Genomic DNA, 17992 nt, shown 5'->3' on the forward strand with positions numbered 1-17992 from the left:
ATCAAAAAAAAAAAACTACTAATTCCAATCCTTTTGTTCTACAATGAAAGAAAATTTTAAAATGATTCCTCTCCTTCAAATCATTACATTATTCAAAATTTCTTTGCATGATCAACATAATTTAAAAAAAAATACAATTCCTTCATAGTATCTCATGGCTTGAAAATGAATACAAGTTCAAATTTACTTGATACTTTCCAATAATCTTCATATACAATGGATTCTCTACAATATTAGATCTTCTTCTACATGAAATGATCCTTTTTTTCTTGTTTCCTTCCTACTCAACTATGATTAGAATACAATCTTTCTCTTGTAATGACAACTATATGCAAAATCTCAATTTTTACTTTACACATCTACACAATGTACAATAAGAAGTAAATCCCCTTCCACATTTCAACAACACAACAATGGAAACTCTATAAACAATACATTATGAGATGACATGGAATAGATTTATCCCTTCACAAACACCTAGTTCTTCAATGTTACCGAAGGGTGAGACCCCAATCTCTACAAAGGAATCCATCTTCACAAAATCTACAAAACAACACAAAAAATAGGAACCATGGAGGCTCACTTCCCATAGGAAACCAACCATCGAGTAGGGGAAACAAGACCAAATGGGATACACACATGCAATGTTTGATAATTCATGAAAACATACAATACAATAGAACACATAACACTCCCTTCCAAGGTTTGCATATTGATTCACCATTGGAATCATTAACACATTGGGTGTATGTGGGCTCATCAAGGAGGAGAATGAGATATCCATAAAACAAAAATCAAATTGCAATTACATTTTTTCCTCTCAAGGATATCATAAAATCTCCTCCTTCTTACACATGCACTTATACCTCCAAAAAAAACAACAAAAAGAATATGGCTTCAATGGAGCCCATACTACATAAAAGAAATAAAAACTCCTCACCATGAGGTAGATTTTCTCAACTACAATGTTGAGCCCAACTAACCTCTTCACCCAAGACTTCTCTTCCCTCCCAAGGGTGAGTGAATCCCTCACACCCATTAACATTCAACATTCAAGAAAAAGCAAAAGGATCAAGAAAAGAAAATTCATGAAGCACAATGCACAAGCACAACACATTACAATATTTACATCAACAATACTTGATCCCATAACAACACTCCATGCTTGCAGATTCATTATGCAATGTTAAAATAAAATGGTCATGGTTTGAGTACCAACCTTGGTCCAAGATAATGGAAATTTTAGTTGATGGAGAGCTCCCTTAGCCTCCCTCCAAAACCCTAATTGTCTCTAAACTTAGAGAGTGGGTGAACACCCCACTAGTTTGTCCAGGACTCTCTAAAAAGGATTTCCCACTAACTATTTTGGAAAAAACACCAAGACACTTCCTATTACAAACTTGTCTCCCCCTAAGCTTGTTATTTTTGACTTAGTGGAAACATGGGAAGAACTCATGTGGTAACTCCATTTTTGAATTGATGGAAGAAGGCATTGGTAAAGGGGCCTCCAAGCTACGTAGGCCTTAACATGGTCAAAATTAGGTCCCTAACATGTTATACTATCATATGGTAGCTCATTTTCACATAAAAGACACTTTGGGACCACCTAATGACCCTTCAAAATCCTAGCTAAGTGAAATTTCGAATTTTATTTTTTTGTGACCAATCCTATCCCTTGCCAAGTGGTTTTTGTTAGGAATAAGGTGTCTCAACCTTGTATAATTCCTATTCTTATTATTTATTTTGTAAATTGTATTTCTTGCAAATAATGTTGATGTGTCGACATCTTGAATTGTGTGTAAGGAGATCATGGCTAAAACAGTTATGACAGATTCCTATGACACGTAAGAGCTATGTTAGGAAGATTAAATGATAGGTGAAGACGTGGAAACTGATCAATTGGAGTACTGTACACTCTACCCCAATAGTGGGGTTCCTATTTTCTTAGAGAATGGTAAAACCCTAATATGGTTTATGGGAGTAGCCCTAAAGTGAAGCGCATGGTATAAGCATTTTTAGGGTTACGAAGAGAAGTGATGCGAGAGAGTGTGTTGTTGGTACTATGAGTTGCTATTGGAGTCTTATGTTGTTGCTATTGAGCTTACACTGTAAGTGTATTGTAACCTTTTGTTGAAGATAATACATTGTGCAGGTTCTGGAGGGGTGAGGTTGTTTTACTAAAAGGTTTTTCCCCACCGAAAAATCTTTGTGTTATGTGTTTCTTTCTCTATCTATTTTTATGTATGCATTGTTGGCTGCAATATTGTTGTTGTTTACAAATCTGTAAGTGAAAAGTTTTAAAAGGATTTGCACCATACTTTCCTTAAGAGATTAGTGTAGGAAGTTGTTTCCGCACTTGAGTTTCCTTACAGTTTTATTTAATCATTACCAAGGTAATTAGTTTTAGGGTAATATGCCACCATGACCAAAACCCTAGATGACATGTCATTATAACACACAAAATGTACAAGTGTCAAGTGACACATAAAAGCACATCCCACATCATCATGACATGTCCCTAATGCATCTTTGAGATTAACAATTTCACACACAAGAAAAATTACATTTATGAAATAAAATACATCACAATGAGGCTTTTGAATCTTTCAAAGATTCGCCTTGGTTAAATCGTGTTCACATAGGTTTGGAACTTGTTTCCCCAAAAAATTCCATGGCTCAACTTCCTATATATTAAACTCGAGCATTAGTAGTCCAAGGAGGTCATATAAAATATATATCATAAATGCATATAATTTCAAATGTTATGTAATCCATATTAACATAATTCAATTAAATTTATTTTCCTAATCATTTCAAATAAATCATTCAAAATGTTAAACTATCAAAATCTACGTATTAAATTAACATTTATTTGCATATCACATTAAATCATAAATCATCATAATCAACTTAACATTTTGCACCACATCATAATCTAATTTCTATCCTGTCATAAAGTTGCATCCATATGTGTTCGATCATTCCATTCAGAATATTAGGTTCTTAGTACATATAATAGATGCAAAACACTATTGTAATGTCAAAATCAATAGATAAAACAAGCCATTGTCTGTCTAAGTCTAGAATACATTTCAAAATATCAATCTTGAATATCAAAATTCAAGTAAGAATATTTATGCTATGATGGGTTAGGGTGAGGCCTCATAGCTCTCCAAGAATAGATTCTATTTTCTCCTGATTTGCTCGTGTTAGACCCACATTGTCTAGGGATTTCCATCTCCATGGGGCTTCTTTTTTAGAGGGGTCATATATGATATAATTTGTAACCTTATTTCCCCATGTTGAACTAAGTAGTGTTTTAACATTAGTAGAGATGTATGATTAATCTAGCGGGGGTGCCCATTCCATGAATCTTCCCAAAATAGGGCTTTTTCACCTCTACCAATATCCCAAGTTGCATATTTTGAAATCAAAGGGTGGCATTTTAGCATGAAATTCTAAGCTATAGAACCTTTGGGGGGGGGGGGAGGGTTCCTAGTTCTTAATATAGATGTGTTGTTTGTTGCGTTCATATATTTACTATACATTATTCTAGCCCATTTGTTGTCTCTTTCTTAATACATTTACCAAACTTGTTTGGCTCTTAAAGCTTCATTCTACCAATCTAGATTTTTAATTTTTAGTCCCCCTGCTTCTTTGGGCCTACAAATTTTATCCCATCATATTAAATTTTACTTCTTTTTATCCTTTATACCTTTCCAAAAAAAGTCTCTCAGTTTTGTTTCTATTTTTTATTGATATTCTTTGGTAGTTAAAGACATGATAGTTGGTAAGTGGGTAATGTTGATAGAACTGCTTTGATTTTCATTGTTCTTGTAGCTTTGGTTAATCATTTTTCTTTCCATGTTTTCGTGTGATTATCTATTCCTTCTAGTATTCTCCCAACCTTGATTTTTTTTAGCTCCTTTTTCTAGATATATTCCTAAATACTTACATGGGAAGGTTCCTTTTGTATATCCTAGTTCATTGCAAATATAGTCTTCTCTTTATAATGGTGTATTTAGGAAGAAAATTTCTAATTTTTCTGCATTAATTTTTTTCCCTGATGCTTTCATGTAGTTGTTCAAGATTTTTGTAAGTTGTCTACTTCTTTTTTTAGAGTTTAACCCTGCTAGTATTATGTCATCTGCAAACTGTTGAGGGGTGGTGTTTGTGACATTTTATATTACCTTAATTCCTTTAATTTGTCTTTCAATTTGAGCTATTTTAATAGTTCTCCCAAAGGTTTCATCCATAATGATGAAGAGGAAGGGTGAAATATGGTCACCTTGTCGAATCCCCCTTGAAATACTAAAAAAACCTTTTGGGGTTCCACTTATAAGAAATGATAATTTTTGGGGTAGAGATACACTGATAAATGATGTTAACTCATTGATGTGAGAATCTAAATGCTTCAAGGGTTTTGCATAGGAATCTCCAGTCCACCTTATCATATGTTTTTTTAATATCTAGTTTCAACAACATGTATGCCTTCTTATTCTTTGACGTTGAATAAATGGTTTCTTGAATAATTGAAATGCCATCTAGAATGGATTGCCCAAGAACAAACCCTATTTTTTCTTCTAATATAATTTTAGGAAGAAATGCTTTTAGACAGTTTGCTAAAGCTTTAGACAATATTTTATAAATCGTATTACAAAGAGCTATCAGTTTGAAATCTCTTAGTTCCTCGGCCTTACTCTTTTTAGGTATTAATTTTAGGAATGTGTGATTAATTTCTAATAGTAGTGTCCCACCATTTCTTGTTGCTTTGATTACTTTCCATAAATCTTCCCCTATAATTTCTCAACATTTTTTGAAAAAGAATTCTTAGAACCCATCTAGTCCTAGTGATTTATCTGGATTAATGTTAAAAAGAGTTGGTTTAAATTCATTTAGAGAGAAAGGTTTATTGAGATATTTATTATCTTCTTCTGTGATTAACTTAGGGATTGCTTTCAACATCTCCTCTTGTGCTACTTGATTAGAGGATTCATAGTTATTTAGGATATCTTTAAATAATCAACAAAAGTCTCTGTGATTTTATTTGGATTATCTTCTGAATTTCAGTCTCTATTTTTTATTTTTGATATTTTGTTTATTGCTCTATGTTGTATGGTGCTTGTGTGAAAATATTTTGTATTTTGGTCTCCTTCTGCTAACCATTTTTCCCTAGATTTTTTTTTCCAGAACACTTCGTCTTTAGCTAAAATATCTTCTTGTTTGGATAGTTCTTTTTCTTTAGTGTACTTTTCATTATCATTCCATATTTAATGACTTCTTTATTTAATTTTTCCAGCTTTTCTTCTATATCAATTTTTTCTTTAAATATGTGGTTAAATTGCGATTTGTTCCATTTTACAATTTTTTCTTTATCCAATACTAATATTTAATTTTCCTTGAGTTCATAATGCAACTGCAAATAACTCAAACTTGAAATTTTAATTTTAATTAAATTGCTTACAATTTTTGTCATAAAAACCAAATAATAATAACTAGGTGATTACATAGTGAACTTCGCCATAACTTCTCTTAAAATATGACAAAATCACAAATAATTTATTAACTTCCCACTTGTATTAATAGTTATATAATCACTTACATGCAACTAAGAGTTTAACTAGACTTAAGAAAGTATTAATACTAACATCCACTTTATAAAGAAATGAGTAATAATTTTTTTTTTTAAAAAAATTAATGAATAATTTAACAAAATCTTTTTTTAAAAAAAATTAATAAATAATAAATTTTTAATAAGAAATTTTAAAATTAAATTATATATTTTTCTATAATAATAAGCATGCAATTATTATTTTTACATGACTATGATATTCTGAAACATGCAAGCATAATATACTTAGCTTTCTATCTTGAATGTATATATTTAAAAAAAAAGATTTTCAACCAGCAATTTTTTAAAAATTTGAGGCAAATATACATTTTGTTTGATGAATCTTTACGAAGGTTATGTTAAAGTTTTCAAACAATTTTCTTTCAAACCCTAGCTAGTAATCATCCCTTTAAAATTTAATGTTGAATTTGCATGGGTTGCTTAGATCTAAATTTTCTAGATCACTTTTTAGTAGCATAATTCTATAGTTTATATTTGATAGTCATTTCAAAAAAATGAATGAATTAAATTTTATTTCCTAATTGAAAATGAAAATTGTTCTACATATTTCATTCCATAAATTTCAACAAATACATTTCAGCAACATGGTAGATACTAGGTAGACATATATTTCAAAATAATTTCCACGAAGGAGTTCTTAGACACTACCTCAATTTGATAGTTGAACTCTAGACAATATGTGAATACATGCAATCCAAGTACTCTTAAGCTTTCAACAATTCTTTAACTTTAATTCTCAAATTACTCTCCCAAAACTTGTGTGTGTTCAAATGACCAAGAAGCCTCTAATAAAGAGCTCTAACCCTACTTAGGGTTTCTAACATCTAATTTACAAAAAGTAACTTGCATTTAATTAAATATTAAAAAATTAATTTACTAATTATTGCATGCACATTTAATGCATTGTTTAATTAAAATTTTCTTTTATTTTCTTTTTTCTACTTAATTATTTGTGCAAAGTACATTTAGAAGTATAATTTATTATTTCAATTAATAATAATTAAAGCCCATTATTTAAATGTAACACTGATCTAATCATTAATATTTAAATAATTATAATAAACCAATATTAAATCTTTAATATTTTAATTATTTTTAGCCAATTTCTTAAGTTAGACATTTTAATTTAGATCTTTTAAATTAGAGTACATATTTAATTAATTTCCCATTACTTAAATGTCATCATATTTTTATATTTTATTTTTAATCAAATAAGATTAAAATAATTCTAATATCATATGACTAATCCAAAATTCATAATTAATTTTTTTACTTAGTAAATCACATAGCTAAAATCACATAAAAGAAATATAAGCATAATTGACCGAAACCAAAATCAAACAACTCATGCAAAGATAAACTCATGGGTTTAAAAGGGGTAGGCAGTCAAATACATGTCCTCCTTCTTAGGACAAGTAATTAGGCTATGGTTTGGATTGGACCTAGACATCATCTCCCCATTCTTACCATTGAGTTATTGTGATAGGAAACACTCATCCTGGCAATTTAGACAAATCGATGCCTGCTACCTAACAACCTGCATAAAAGACAAGCATGTCCATGTACATATTTATCTAAACTAAAAAGGTAATGACAGGGAGTACTACATCATGTAGATCCTATTAGAAATAATTATACAATTTTATATTATCATTGATGTTTACACAAATGCCAGTATTAACCAAGCAATATTGAGTTTGTAATATTAATCTTGTATATCTCAGTATTAACCGAGCAATCAAATTATGAATACTTTCTAGTATTAACTGAGTAGTTGGTTAATGAAAGGGTACATGCTTGCAACATTGATCAAGTGGTCAAGTATCAAAGGAGATCTATATTGATCGAGTGGTCAAGCATCAAAGACTGGTTGGGCTATGAAGAAGTCACAATATCAACTGAGTGTTCAACTCTAATGTTGACCAAGTGACAATAGATTGTAATTTTCAAATATTTTATTATTTGAGACTAACTATTTGGATTTGTATTGATGTTTTGAAAGGGTATTCAAGCTAACTTTTCTTAGCTTATGATATATAAGAAAGGCCAAGTTGTGGGGATAAATAGTATCAAAAATATTATGAAAAAGATGGATATGTAAGCAAAGGCAAAAGGTAGAGTAGAAAAGTGTGGAAGATAAACTACAAAAAACTTTTGACCAGGAAGGATCTAGAGGTCAAGTTAGAAGAAAGATCTGAATCTGCAAAGATAGTTGCTTCATAAATCAAGCCAAATTGTTGTTTCTCTCTAACCATTGTAATAGTAAAGAAATCTCTTTAAAAAATTGACTTCACAGTCATTTTGTAAATCCTCTAAAAAGGTGACATTTCATGATTAAAGTGTTTGAAGACCTCTAACCAAGCCACTTCTAACAAGGTGATTTAAATCCTCTAACAAGGTCATACTAAACAGTATGTTTTGTAACCTTTAATAGGATTGGCTCCTAACAAGGCTCACTTTAGAAGAGTAAAAATTATTGTGACAAAAAGCAAGGTGGTTTTTCCCAAATGGGGTTTCCATGTTAGATCTTGGTGTCATCTGTGTTCATGTTATTTATGTATGCTTTATGTTTTCATAACTAAGTTACTAAAGGATAAAATAGTTTAATAAATCATAAGATTTCTTGGTTAACCGAGCATCAATTATATTCAAGTGTTAACTGAGCTATCTAGCTTTGCATGTTCTAGTAAAAGATTGTATTGACATCTAAGGGAAAAGGATTTTTTTGTGGTAACTTATTCACCCTTCCCCTCTCAATTACTCCTCTTAAATTTCCAACAATTGGTATTAGACAAGTTGATGCTTGCAGGAAAAGGTTTTAAAGACCTAAGCTAAAGATCAAGATATCTTATAGAAGGGAGATCCCTAAACTTGATAGAGAAAACTTTTTAGCATCGCAAAACTGGATGAAGATTCATATATCAAGCATCGGTGATGTTGGTGTATTCTACCTAGAGAACAAATATGTGCTACCACCAAAGCCTATGACCATGGAGCAGACAAAAGAAGCAAAAAATCAGAGTATTATGATGATTTGATGGGGTCAAGCCAAATAATAGAATGGACACAACAAGAAAGGGAAAATTTTTATTAACTATGTAAGTATGCTAATACATTCAGTACAAAGAAAATAGACTTCAAAACATGCCCTAAGGGCTTACAATAGTATAAATTTGGAGATAATTTCTTCTCCCAGTACCTTCTCTCAAACTTCACTCCGAACTACCTTTTACAATGCCAGAAATGTTCTTAAATAGACCTCGAAGGGTTAAGGATTAGGAATATATTCTAGAAAGTGCTAGTTGGCATCCACCAACCAAATAGAAGGCTCTAGAAGTCACATTAGAAGTCGGCACAAAATTAGAAGAATCCAGAGAAGGTAATCGAACTTTCAGGAGGTATAACTTTTGAACCGTAGCTCCGATTGACGAACCGTTTACATTTTCAAAAAGCTCTCGAAGCGCTCTATAGCCCTATGGACCACTTTTTCTTCCCCCATTTTTCAGTCCTATTTGAGGTCATTTAATTCCCCTAACTTGACTTTGAAGCATTCTTAGGATGTCTCCAAAAATTGAAAAATTGCGATAACTTTCAAACCGTGGGGCCTTTTGACTTGATTCTTTTTCTGGAATTCTCTAAATTACAATGAAAATTATCCGACAAATTTACACCTTCTAGTTCACCAAAATGATGGCTCAATTACATACTCCTATTTTTTTGGCATTTACACATATCCCAAGGTGATTAAAAACTCTAACCCAAAACTCTAATAGTGGAACTGTGAGAGTTGGAACCTTTATTTGACCCAAATGGGTATCCATAAATGAAAACACATGAAACAGAAACTAAATCTAAGTACATTTTTTTTGGGTGACATAGGATTGCCCTGATACCTCTGGATGCTCCTACATTAGACACCCAGGGTAGATTGAAAAGTGACCCTATCACTTTATGAATGGTAGAGGAAATCCCAAATGGGAAACCTTAGCTGTTGATATCCAAGTTGAGTCCTCTGTTGGCCGTCCTTTCCACTTGACCAGATACTCTTCATACTGCTTATTTTTGGTACTCCTACACACACGACTATCCAAAATCTCCTCTATCTCCTCCTTCTTAGAAGTAGGAATTGGACATGGCTCTAACATCAACTCCTCATCTGCACCATCATTATGATACTCTGTTAAGTCTGCAATGTTGAAAATAGGAGAAATGTGAATTCCATCTGGCAACTCTACTTCAAATGCATTTCTTGAGTCATGTTTCTTCAAAATTTTGCAGGGGCCAAATTTCTTCATCTTCAACTTGTTGTAAGTATCGACTGAAAATTTTTCTTTTCTTAAGTGTACCATGACTAGATCCCCTACTTGGATCTCCTTATGTCTTCTCCTTTGATCAACCCTAGCTTTATACTGTTGGTTCATCTTGGTAATGTGTGCCTGGACCTCCTCATGTAGACACTTGATATGTTCAGCAAATTCTTCAGCTTCAGCACTTGTCCTCTCCCCTTGCTCTATCTTCCTCAATTCTGGTGCAGTCCTTGGGCTACTTCCATATACAATTTTGAATGGTGATTTTCTAGTACTCCTATTTACAGAGTTATTGTAAGAAAACTCTGCTTTTGGTAGAATCAAATCCCACCCCTTGGGCTTATCCCCAACTAAACATCTCAGTAAATTGCCCAAACTTCTATTTACCACTTCAGTTTGTCCATCAATCTACGGGTGATGTGTAGAATTGAACTTCAAGTCTAATCTCAACTTCTTCCACAATGTCCTCTAGAAATACCCCACAAATTTAGTATCTCTGTCAGAAACTATACTCCTTGGGAGACCATGTAGTCTCACCACCTCTCTGAAAAACAAGTCTACAATATGGACAGCATCATGAGTTTTGTGGCATGGAATGAAATGTTCCATTTTGGAGAACCTATCAAACACCACAAATATTGAGTCATTACCCCTTTGTGTCCTCGGCAATCCAAGAACAAAATTCATACTTATGTCCTCCCATGGCTTTGATGGAATAGGAAATGGTTGATATAGTCCAATATTGTGACTAAATCCCTTGGCCACTTGACGAACCTGGCAATTCTGTACAAACTTCTTCACATCCTATGACATTTGAGGCCAAAAATAATGTTCTTTGAGAATGGCAATGGTCTTATCTCGACCAAAATGTCCTGCCATCCCTCCACTGTGTTTCTCCTTAATAAAATTTTCCCTCATGGAACTCCTTGGAATGCACAATTGACTGCCCTTGAACAACATACCATCCTGAATCAAATAGTCTAGCCACTTAGTTCTATCTACAACAACAGGCTCTTTACAAGCTTTCCATGCTTCAGCAAAATCAGGATCCTCAAGGTACAGATTCTTGAGTTCATCAAACCCAACTACTTCAACTTGCATTACTGTAAGCAACAATTGTCTCCTACTTAGTGCATCTGCAACCTTATTAGATTTTCTACTTCTATGCTTCAACACAAATATATAGCTCTGTAAGAACTCTACCCACTTCATATGCCTCTGATTCAATTTACCTTGGCTATTTAGGTACTGTTATTCCTAATGATCAATATACAAAAAAAATTCCTTTGGCAATAAATAATGCCTCCATTTCTTTAAGGCTTGAACTATTACATAGAACTCTTGATCATAAAAAGAATACTTCTTTTTCGCATCATTCAATTTTTCACTAAAATATGCAATAGGCTTACCTTCTTGGCTCAATATAGGTCCAAAAACACTACCACTAGCATCATAATCCACCTGGAACACCTTTCTAAAATCTAGAAGTGCCAACATAGGTTGTTCTGTCACCTTCTTCTTTAGCAATTCAAAACTTCTCGCAGCTGCCGCAGTCCATTTGAACTCTTTTCTATCCCCTCTTATTGTGTCAATCAAGGGTGCACATATGCCACTGAAATTATCAATGAACTTCCTATAAAAACTAACTAGACCATGAAATGATCTTACCTCAGTAGCAAACCTTGGAGTAGGCCATTCCAAGATGGCTTTTACCTTCTCTGGATCCATTTTGAGACCTTCAGGTGATATAACAAACCCCAAGTAGACTAACTCCCTTTTTACAAAGATACACTTCTTCAGATTAATTAACAATTTCTCTTCCCTTAACCTCTCAAGGACACTATGAATATGCAATAAATGTTCTTCCAAAGTCTTGCTGAAAATTAAAATATCATCCAAATAGACAATAACGAATTTTCCCAAGAACTTTTTAGGTACCTCATTTATAAGCTGCATGAAGGTGCTTGGGGTGTTTGTCAATCCAAAGGACATGACTAACCACTCATAAAGACCCTCCTTGGTCTTGAATGTATTTTTCCACTCATCTCCTTCTCGTATCCGTATTTGGTGATAGCCACTCTTGAGATCTATCTGTGTGAAGTACCGAGCTCCACTCAAACAGTCCATAAGATCATCCATTCTTGGAAAAGGAAACTGATACTTGATGGTTATCCTATTTATAGCTCGAGGGTCTATACACATCCTCCACTCTCCATCCTTCTTTGGTGCTAGTACTGCAAGTACTACACATGGACTCAGGCTCTCCCAAATCAAGCCCTTCCTTAATAGCTCCTGAACCTATCTATTTAGCTCCTCAGTTTTAGTAGGAGTCATCCTATGAGCAGCCTTGTTATACAAACTAGCTCCTGGGATTTAATCTATCTGATGACTGATTTGCCTTACCGGTGGCAATCCTTCTAGAACATTATCAGAGATGATATCTCCAAAATCACCTAGTAAATCTGAAACTTCAAGTGGTATTTCACTACTATCTTCTTTATCTTTCCTAGGAATCAAAGCATAGTGCATACACTGATGTTTCATGCCATCTAAAAACTTCCTTCCATCAACAAGACAAATCCTAGCACTGCTACATACCTTTTCATCTTCCTTTTTCATGGGCTTCAGTTTGTGGCAAACTCCATCCTTTGTTAGAGAGTATGTGTTTGCATGACCATCATGTACTACATTCCTATCAAACTTCCATGGTCTACCCAACAATAGATGACAAACATCCATTCGAATAACATCATAGAGAACTTCATCATGGTAACTCCCAATTTTGAACTTCACTAAACATTGTTCACTTACCAGGACCTTATGATCATCTTTCACCCAAGCAATCTGATAGGGCTGGTTCAATGATCACATCACAACATTTATCCTCACACTTGCACCTAATATGGAATAAACTCCTCCTTTGTCCTGGTTCAATCTCACCACTTAGTAGGACCCTTTCATTTACTAAAGTCTCTCCTCTTTCTACATCCTCTAAATGTGATGATTGTGCATCCTCATCCACATGAGCAACCCTAGCTTGACCCTCAGCTCTCCTATCTATCCTTCCTTGTCATTGAGGGAATTCAAAGGCACGATGACCTTCTTCATTGCAATGGAAATAGGTACCATGGAAGCCTCCTCTTCCTTTTCCACATCCTCTACCTCTTCTGCTTTGATTTTCAAAGTCTTGATCATGGGAGCGATTTAAACCCTCGTTCCTCTAGTTCTTGCTAGTACCCACATCTTCATTTTTCTTTTGGGTTTCATTTTGGCTTCCAGATGACATACTACTACCCCTTCCTCCTTGACCATGCCCTCTTTGTCTCCCTTGAAACCTTTTATTTAGCTTCTCTTCAACTTGTAGGGAAAACTGGTATGCCTCCTCAACACTGGTCATTCTTACTAGACTTAATTCCTCCTGGATGCTAGGTCGCAACCCACTGATATAATGAGAAACCTTCTCCTTATTTGCTTCAGCATGCCCCACTCTAATCAGAAGTCAATAAAACTCCTCTGTATATTCCTAGAATGATTTTCTTGCTTGCTTTAACCCATGCATCTTCTTAAACAAATCAAGCTCGTAGTCAATAGGAATGAACTGCTTCTTTACTTTGTCCACCATGCGATCCCACCTTGTGATCTTCTCCTTTCCTCTTCTATTTCTTTCCAATTGAACCTATTGCCACCAAATTTTGGCATGTACTTTCAATTTTTCCTTTGCAAACTTAACCCTATATGGATCCCTGATATCCTCATACTCAAAGTACTCTTCTAGTTCATTGATCCAGTCGATCAACTCATCTGATTTCAGAGTTCTTGAAAATACACCCACATCAATTGTAGGTCTTTTCCCAAACTTAGTAATGGTCCTAAAAAGCCTCTTCTCTACCTAATTCAAAACTTCCCCTTCTAGTCCAATTTCTTCTTCTTCATTTTCGTCCTCACTTTCGTTACTTGCAGTAACATTTGTTCCTCTATGGAGCTCCTCTTGCAATGCTTGTACCTGCCTTTGGAGGGCTCTAACCTGCTTAGGATTAATAGCTCTGGGCCATCCACCATGCTCTCTTCATGGAGGCATCTTGTTACTTCAAACCCACAACCACACAGTCCTGGTGCAAACTGCCTCATAGTCGGCGCTCTATCTACACACTCAGGAAAACTATACTCTGATGCCACTTGATGGGGTCAAGCCAAATAACAGAATGGACACAACACGAAAGGGGAAAATTTTATTAACTATGTAAATATGCTAATATATTTAGTACAGAGAAAATAGACTTCAAAACATGCCCTAAGGGCTTACAATAGTATAAATTTGGAGATAAATTCTTCTCCTGGTACCTTCTCTCAAACTCCACTCTGAACTGCCTTTTAGAATGCAAGAAATGTTCTTAAATAGACCCTGAAGGGTTAAAGATTAGGAATATATTTTAGAAAGTGCTATTTGGCATCCACTAACCAAATAGAAGGCTCCAGAAGTCACATTAGAAGTCGACACAAAATTAGAAGAATCTAGAAACAGTAACTGAACTTTTGAGAGGCATAACTTTTGAACCGTAGCTCTGATTGACGAACTGTTTACATTTTTGAAAAGATCTCAAAGTACTCTATAGCTATATGAACCAAATTTTCTCATCCCCCATTTTTTGGCCCTATTTGAGGTCATTTAATATTGCTAACCTAACTTTGAAGCATTCTTAGGATGTCTCCAGAAATTGAAAAACTGCGATAACTTTCAAACTGTGGGGCCTTTTGACCTGATTCTTTTTCTGGAATGCTCTAAATTACAATGAAAATCTTCCAACCAATTTACACCTTCTATTTCACCAAAATGAATGGCTCAATCACATACTCCTATTTTTTTGGCATTTACATGTATCCCAAGGTGATTAAAAACTCTAACCCATAACTCTAATAGTGGAACTGTGAGAGTTGGAACCTTTATTTGACCCAAATGGGTATCCAAAAATGAAAACACATGAAATATAAACTAAGTTTAAGTATAGTTTTTTTGGGTGACACAGGATTTCCCTTATACCTCTGGATGCTCCTGCATCATGATTGATATTATTGCATCCTCTTTGAACTATTCTAAATTTGATGAAGTTAAATATTGTCTTACTACATTTGACATGTGGGAAAAGCTAAAAAAAGTCTTTGGAGGTGAAAAAAATGTGAAAAGAGCTAAGGTAGAAATTTTGAGAGAAAATTTGATCAATTGAAAATGAAAGAAGGTGACAAAATCACCCAATACAATGAAATGGTCAAAGAAAGTGTAAGTGTGATCAAATCTATAGGAGGTAAAATTTATAATGAGATAGTAATTAGAAAGGTATTAAGAACTCTTCTTCATGTTTTTGCAATTAGAGTTTCAACTATTCAAGAGATGAGATGTAATCCAACACATGACTTAACTCTAGATACTCTAGTGGGAAGATTGACTGCTTTTGAGTTGGATAACTTTAATAATTATACTCCTAAAAATCTTGAATCTTCATTCAAAGAAAAACTAACCATTGGTAGAAAAGGAGGAAACTCAAAAGGCAAAAAAGTTGATAGTGAATAAGAAGATGATTTAGATGAGGATCTTGAAGTCATTGAAGCTCTCCTAGAAAAAAGCAAAACAAGAGGAAAAGGTAGAGTAAAGATTCCATTGATTTATTTCTCATGTGAAGAAGTTGGTCACATAGTTGCAAGGTTTCAGAACAAGGAAGATAAAGATGAAAAGAAGTTCAACAAGTTCAAAGGCAAGAAAGACTTAAAAAGTTACAAGGACTACAAATGCAAAGGTAAGAAATCCTGTTACATTGCAAAAGATTCTGATAATGATGAAGATAAAGATGATGTAGTTTATATTGTTGTTAAATATGAATCTAATGATGAGGAAAATTAAAAGATGGCACTTATCTCTCATGTTAGAAAAAATGATACATGGAGCATAGATAGTGGTTGTTCTCATCATATGACTAGTGATAAAACTAAGTTTGAACATTTGGAACACTATGATGATGGAAGTGTTAGATTTGGAAATAATAAACCATGTTATGTAAAGGGAAAAGGAATCATAACATTAACTAATGAAATCAAATGTGAGAATGCATATTGGTTTGAAGGATTGAGACATAATCTACTTAGTGTAGCACAATTGAACAATATAGTATACAATGTTGAATTCTTGAATAACAAAGCCAAACTATTGGATAGAAGAGGAGAACTAGTTGGAGCTGGAAATTAGAAAAATGGAATTTTGTTTCACCTAGATCTCAATGAAAGTTCTTGTTTGTTATCTCAAGTAGAAGAAATTTGGCTGTGGCATAAAAGAATGTGTCATGTTAAATTCGATAACTTGATCACCATAAGCAATAACAACAAAGTGAGAGACATATATTATTTGAAGAAACGTGAGGTGGGTATTTGGAAATAATGTCAAATTGGCAAAATGAGTAAAAGAAGTTTCAAAAGAAAGTCCTTCAATTCTGAAGAAATTTTGGAACTAGTTCACACAGACCTTTGTGGGCAAATTGGTGTAGAAAGCTATTGTGGAGATATATATTTCATTTTATTTGTTGATGATTATTCTAGAATGACAATTGTAATTTTTTTGAAGGATAAGTTTGATGGTTTTCAAAATTTCAAATGGTATCTAGCTCTAGTTGAGAAAGAAATAGGGAAGAATATGAAATGTCTGAGATCAAATAGAGGAGGAGAATTCATCTCAAATGAATTCAATGAGTTTTTTAATGAAAGAGGAATCAAAAGATAGGTATCAACACTCAGAACTCCAGAGTAGAATTGAATAGAAGAGAGAAGGAATATATCTGTCATGGAATGTGCAAGAACACTATTGAAAGAGAAGAATGTTGCACCAAAATACTAGAGAGAAGCAATCAGCACAACAGTTCACACACTAAAATGAGTTCAATTAAAGAAAGGTACAATCAAAACACCTTATAAATTATGGTATGGGTATAAGCCTACTATTTGTTATCTTAGATTATTTGGAAGCAAATGTTATATCTTAAAAGATGTAAGGAAAGGAAATTGTGATGCAAAAAGTGATGAAGGAATATTCCTAGGTTACTCCAATAAAAGCAAGGCATACAAATGTCTGAATCTTACTACTCAAAAAGTCATAGAAAGTGAACATGTGAAAATTTATGAGCTTCTAGAAAGAAGTGAAGAAAAAAGAAGTAAAGAGCCTGAAGATTACATAAGGTTTTTCTATTATGAAGAGGAACCTTAAACTTTACCTCAAAAGGTTAAAGCTAATCAACAATTTAGTGCACCTAGCAATTCACTGGCAGTTCAACTCGAGTCATAGACAAAGTCACCTAAGTCACAGTTAGTGATCACAATGACTATATATAAATAAGAAAAAGGCCTAGTCTATATATTTAAGAATTAATTAGCATAATTTTCATTATATTAATCTAGTGTAAAGGCCTAATATACAAATCAATTGTTGTAGTAATGAGAAGAATGAGTGAGTTTGGGTAGACAATGATTAAGTATGGTTCATTTACATGGCTGTTACTAATGTTGATAGATTTTTGCATTAAAGTCAACCTACTTAGCCCCATGAAGTACATCCTAAGTTACAAGCAATAAAATCCAAGTTACAATTAGATCAGCCAAAGGAGATCAAGCAAAAAGATGAAAATCTTGGAGAACCAAGTGAACCAAGTTTAGAATCAAGTAAGAAAGATCCAAGGCTTGTAAAATATATTAGAAGGCATCATACACCTAATCAAATAATTAGAGGAAAGATAGAAGGTATATTGACAAGGAATAAATTAAAAGTTACATGTTTACTTAGTGAATTTGAGCCTAGATCTATAAAAGATGCTTTAGAAAATGAAAGTTGGATAGAAGCTAGGAATGAAGAGATTGAGAAAATAGAAAAGAATAAAACCTAGACTCTTGTTCCTAGACCCAATGATAAAAATGTGATTGGTAAAAAATGGTTATTCAGAAATAAAATGAATGAGAAAGGAGAAGTGACAAGAAACAAGGAAAGACTTGTATGCAAAGATTATGCTCAAGAAGAAGGTAT

Source organism: Cupressus sempervirens, chromosome 6 (assembly GCF_028749045.1).
Source record: "Cupressus sempervirens isolate cs-2001-9-10 chromosome 6, ASM2874904v1, whole genome shotgun sequence".
Taxonomy (NCBI): Eukaryota; Viridiplantae; Streptophyta; class Pinopsida; order Cupressales; family Cupressaceae; genus Cupressus; species Cupressus sempervirens.